The following is a 6,000-nucleotide window of genomic DNA, read 5'->3' on the forward strand; positions in this document are numbered from 1 at the left end:
TCAGTGTGAGAATGTAATAGAGATCCAGGAATTAACTCACAAAAGTGTGGGAGCCCCCATTGACTGGGTCCCCCTGGAGTTTTTAAATCTCAGAGTTATCCACATTGAATGCCCAGCAATTCGTAAATTACTGTTCAGGTTTCCCTACCCTGCCACTGGTTTGCACAGTTTGTTGCCCTAGTAAGTTGTGATTCTATGTATTTGCCTGTTGATCTTTCCAATTTTGGGAACAACATTTTGCCCTGTGACCTCACTTGTCTTTTGGATGTAAGGAGAGCTGTTGATTTTTCAGTTTGTTCAGCTTTTTATTTGTTGTTAACAAAACTTTCAACTTTCAAGCTTCTTGTAAGCTGGACTGGAAACCAGAAGTGTTTTATTTACCTTTTCATCACTGAAATATTAAAGACTCAGTGATTCTGTGAGAATCATTGTTAAGCTTCTCCTAGCAGTTCTCATCTGTTTTTTTGGTTCTCTCTATTATTTCACTGGGGCTCACAGAAGTTACATATCAATGGACTACATGTTCTATAGGCAGAATGTGCCCTAGTATATGTGAAAAGTGTGAAAATATGAATAAGTGGAGTGACTTGATCAGTCCTACCCTTTCTAATGAGAGTTTCCCAATCTGTCATTCAGTCACCTTACCCTTCTTCCCTTTGATTCTTAATCTGACCCCTCTTCCATTCCATGATATAACCCAAAAGTTCTCATTAGCTTATTCTATTTTCCCAGATTTTTTTTTTGTTTTTTTCACCATACTTATAGTTTTGCATACTCTTTTAGGGACCCTGATTGTACCTTTTGTAGTGAGCACTTTATAGATTTTAAATACTTGTTGCTTTACATCTTTTGTTTTTAGGATGATATAATCTGTTGGACTGTGGTTAGTCTGAGGATTCAAATAAATATCTCTTTCATCTTTAATCTTTCAGTTCCTTATGTTTCATGTCTTTTCTTGTGAGTGGGCTCAAACTCCTCACTTTCTGTATTCCTTATTTTTTTCCCTTAGCTTTTTATTGTATGTAGGAATTCTGGTCAAATCAATATAGGTTAGCCTCACATATTTTTTTCCACATAAGGAAGCATTTATTTGAGGTTTAACATGAATCATACAAATAAAGTTTGTATAAACACAAATCCACATCAAGTCATACCACAGCAAAAGACAAAGTAAAAACAAAGAAAACTAATTGGTGGCTATATATAGTTGGACCCAGTGTGTCTTGTACATTAGAAAGTCTTTTACAAAATAGTCATCTTAGATCAACGGAAGATCAATCGTCCTGCAAGATAGGTTACTTTAGTGATCTCCTCTACAGGACAACATTTTCTGGTGTGTGCCTTGTGCTCTGCCTGTAACATGAGATAGACGTGGTCTGGGTGACACACAACCTGCAGTGAAGTTCCCACTGTTTTCTCCAACATCCTCCTATGGCTGGTAATTGTTTTGGTGATTGCCACCCCCTCAAGACACCTTGCCATAAGTGCTCTGTTGGCCACTGTAGTCTACACATCCCTGTCCATATCCATAGTTCCCAAAGTTATACCCAATATTACCATAGCCGCCATAGCTACTATAGTTTTGAGACCAACATAGGCACTACTGTAATTTCCATATCCTTGATCATAATAGTTATTAAATCCTTGGCTCCTGTATTGGCCCCAACCTCATCCATGACCCCTAGTACCACCTCGTCCACCAGCTTCCTCCTTTTTGTTGTTGCTATTACTGCCTATATACCTCTTTGGGTTATGCAGCTTTGATTTCACACTTCCCAGAACCAGTTTGTTTTCATCTGTTACAATCTGTTTTCTAACAATTTCTTTACTGGCTCTTCAGCTGTATATGTGATAAAACAAAATCCTCTTCTTTCATTTGTTTTTGTGTCCATGGGAAGTTCAATGTTTTCAATCTCGCCAAAAGCTCCAAAATATTCCTTAATTTGTTCTTCAGGGGATGCCTGGTAGCTCAGTCAGTTAGGTGTCCGACTTCGGCTCAGGTCATGATCTCATGGTTCGTAGGTTCGAGCCCCGCGTCGGGCTCTGTGCTGACAGCTTGGAGCCTGGAGCCTGGAGCCTGCTTCGGATTCTGGGTCTTCCTCTCTCTCTGCTCCTCCCCCACTCATGCTCTGTCTCTCTTTCAAAAATAAATGAACATTAAAAAAAATTAAAATAAATAAATAAATAAAATAAAACATAAAAAAAAATTAATTTGTTCTAAAGAACTATCTAGGCTCAATCCACCCACAAAAACCTATTTGGTGGAGGGGGGTTTCTTCCCTTTTAAAGTTTTGGCCCTTTCAAGGTCTATCAGTTTGCCGTCCAGTTTGTGTTCTTTCAGTTCCAGTACCCACCATCCTGACTTTTGCTCGCGTTGATCTTGGATCCCTCTGTGAATCCCTCTGTGTTGCTGTACTTGTTCATGTCCTCCATGGTGGCGGAATAAGTGGGAGGGTGGGTTGGGGGGAGGGAGGGTGATGGAGTGCAGGCCAGGCCTGGCAGCAGCTGCAGCAGAGCATTGTAAGGAGCTGGATTTAAAATGGTGGCTGATGGGGCGCCTGGGTGGCGCAGTCGGTTAAGCGTCCGACTTCAGCCAGGTCACGATCTCGCGGTCCGTGAGTTCGAGCCCCGCGTCAGGCTCTGGGCTGATGGCTCAGAGCCTGGAGCCTGTTTCCGATTCTGTGTCTCCCTCTCTCTCTGCCCCTCCCCCGTTCATGCTCTGTCTCTCTCTGTCCCAAAAATGGATAAACGTTGAAAAAAAAAAAAATAAAAAATAAAATGGTGGCTGAAGATGGGGCTCCTGGGTGGCTCAGTTGGTTAAGTGCCCGACTTCGGCTCAGGTCATGATCTCACGGTCTGTGAGTTCGAGCCCCGTGTTGGGCTCTCTGCTGTCAGTTCAGAGCCTAGAGCTTGCCTCAGATTCTGTGTCTCCCTCTCTCTCTGCCCCTCCCCAACTCACACTCTGTCTCTATCAAAAAATGAATAAACGTTAAAAAAAATTAAAATGGTGGCTGAAGAGCTAGCCTCACCTCACATATTAATTTTCTTTTTTCAATGACATTTTTCTCACTGCCACCTTGTACCTTACCACTTCATGCCTCATCTTCCATCTAGTCTATCTCCTTTCAGTATCTCCCCATTCCATATAATTTTTCTGTAACAATGGAATACTTAAAAAAAACCCAAAAACTCAAGTAACAGAAAACTCAAGACAGATTTAAACAATGAAAGTGATTTATTGGGTATTAAGACTAAAAAGACCAAGGTAGGATAGGCCACAGGGTTAGTTTGATTTAGTAGTCCAACCATGTCATCAAAGACCTGGCTTCTTTACCTTTTTCTGTTCTGCCTTCAGTCTTGTCAGCATCAGTCCAAACCTGGCTTCTCTCAAAAACCAAACTAACTAACCAACTAGCCAAATCCAGAAATCCAAGTTTTATGTCTATATATACCACCCTGCCCAGAAAGGGAGAGTGTCCTCTTATTGGCTCTTCCAGAGTCAGAAGGTTGCTTTCCTAGAAGCTCCATTACTACAAAGGATACAGTGCATGTTACTGGACAAATTTAGTTCAGATGTCCTTCCTGAACCTCCCTCTATGCTGGAGAAATGGCATGCACTATGTGGCTCAGGTATAGGTTACCTGAACTTAACCCTTGCTGAATGGGGACTGGGATGACCTTAGATTAATGAATCTAAGATGAATTTAGATTAATATGAGACTACTCCTAGAACTAGAAGTTCATCTGGCTTCTCCCTAAACATGTGAGAGAAGTTGACATCTGACTGAAAGTCTGGAAACTGTGAGGAAGGAGGATAGGGGAAATGGATTGCTAAGTGACAAAGAAATGATCCCTACCCTTGCACCTAGTTACTTCAAAAATTCGTAAAACACCATTTTTATTCTGTTGCTCTGCTACTGTAATCCAATGACCGAATCTGGCCTGCCACTTGTTTTTATAAATGATGTTTATTGAAACACAGCCATACTCACTTGAAAAGTATCATCTATGGCTGCTTTCAGACCACAGTGGAAGAGTTGAGTAGTTGTGTAGAGGGTTTTTTTGTTTGGTTTTTTGAGAGAGAGAGAGAGACAGACAGAGAGAAAGGGTGTGCCTGTGAGTGGGGGAGGGAGGAGAGAAGGAAGAGAAGGGAAGGTGGAGAAGGGGAAGGAGGGGGGAGGGGCTTTAAACTCATGAGCAGAGAGATCATGACCTGAGCAAAACTCAACACTTAACCAACTAAGCCATGCAGGCACCCCAGAAGAGCAGTTGAGTAGTTGGAACAGAGACCATATGACCTGCAGAACCTAAAATATTTATTATTCGGCCCTTTCAAAAAAAGTTTGCTGACCCCTGCCCTAGAAGATTAAATTTAAACTCATCCTTGATGTCAAAACCCTCTATCATCTATCCTCACTTTACTGATCTAATTTAATTGGCATTATTCACTGTATACAAACTCTAATCCATTCAGACTAGTTTATTCACCCACCCCAAACAGTGCACATTCAATCTCTACTTTTTAAATTTGTTCGTGCTTTATCCAAACTGGAATGCTCTCCTTCAATCTTAACATGTCTTTGAAGGCCCATCTCAAGTTTATGAAGTTTTCCTTATTACCTCAACCCACTGGAGCCTTCTTTCCTGCATTTATTATTTCCATCACACTATAATGCATTTTGAGTCTATATATGTTTTATAAATATATGCATATGTCTTATCCGTCCAATTAAATGCAAAACTCCTGGATATTTGAATCTTGGTAGTATCATATTTTTTGTATCCCTTACAGAATTTCAAGCAATGCTGGACCAAGAAGACACTTAAGTAATACTTACTAATCTTGTCAAAGTCTACCTCATATCCAGAATTAGTCTACTTCTTTGCATCCCCAGAATACCACCCTAATTTGAGCTCTACCTGCTCTCATCCAGCCTAATGCTGCTGTCTCCCAAGTGTCCGGTGCTCCTTCTGGCTCCCTACAATCTTCTCTGCACACAGTGAACAGACTGACTTTAAATGTTTAAATCAGGTGATGTTATTCTCCTACTTAATCTCCTCTACCTGCATGACATATCTGAGTAGTTGTGTTCTGCCTCTGCCTAAATCTACGCCCCCCCGCCCCCACATCTCTCACTTGTCAGTGGTCACTCAGCTCCCCTTTCTCTCAGTTCCTCTGTCTGGAATATTTTCCCTCCATGACACAAATGTCTGACCCCTCGTAATGTCTGCTCTCAGTTCTCTCCTCTTTGCCTGACCACCCAGCCTAAACAGCCTCCTGCCTCCTACATTTCACTCTAGAACACATCATCCAGTTTCACCTTCTTCATAGCCCTGATCTCAACAGACTATGTCTTGCTTACTTTTTTAACTGTTTCCCCTCTAAATGTGAGCTCCATGAGTTTACTTAATTTGTTCACCACTGTATTTTCAGCCCCTAGAATAATGCCCAGTGTAGAAGAAGTATTTGGTAGCTCTTTGTGGAATAAACAAAACCGTTCGTAGATTTATTTCCTTTTGAAATAGCAAAAGAGAACTTTTATTCACTCCCAAAAAAATTGCTAACCACCTTCTTGCATAGTGTTACCACTTAGGGTTTTGCACAAAGAAACTGTTCTTAGGGGGTACATTTGTTTCCTAGGGCTGCCATCACAAATTCAGCCACAAGCTGAATGGCTTAAAACAACAGAAATCTATTCTTTTACCATTTTGAAGGCCAGAAGTCCAGAATTAAATTGTTGGCAGGGTTGATTCCTTCTGGAGGCTCTGAGGGAAACGGTCCATGCCTCTCTCCCAGCTTCTAGTGGTTGCTGGCAACCCTTGACATTCTATGACTTGTAGATACAGCATTCCAGTCTCTGCTTCCATCTTCACATCACCTTCATCACCTTCTCTCTGAGAGAAGAAGGTGTGTTTTCTTCTGCCTCTGATATGGACACTCTCCCTGGATTTAGGGCCCACCCTAATCCAGTAAGAGCTCATCTAGGTTTTCAACTAATT

General features: G+C 41.4%; 1 pseudogene; it reads right to left on the reverse strand.

Annotated features, from left to right (window-relative positions):
* Window positions 1–1,063: 1,063 nt before the first annotated feature.
* LOC147578541 (heterogeneous nuclear ribonucleoprotein D-like) lies at window positions 1,064–2,458 on the reverse strand (annotated as a pseudogene).
* Window positions 2,459–6,000: the final 3,542 nt, after the last annotated feature.

This window comes from Puma concolor, chromosome C1, assembly GCF_028749965.1.
Source record: "Puma concolor isolate L17-30 chromosome C1, mPumCon1.1.hap2, whole genome shotgun sequence".
Taxonomy (NCBI): Eukaryota; Metazoa; Chordata; class Mammalia; order Carnivora; family Felidae; genus Puma; species Puma concolor.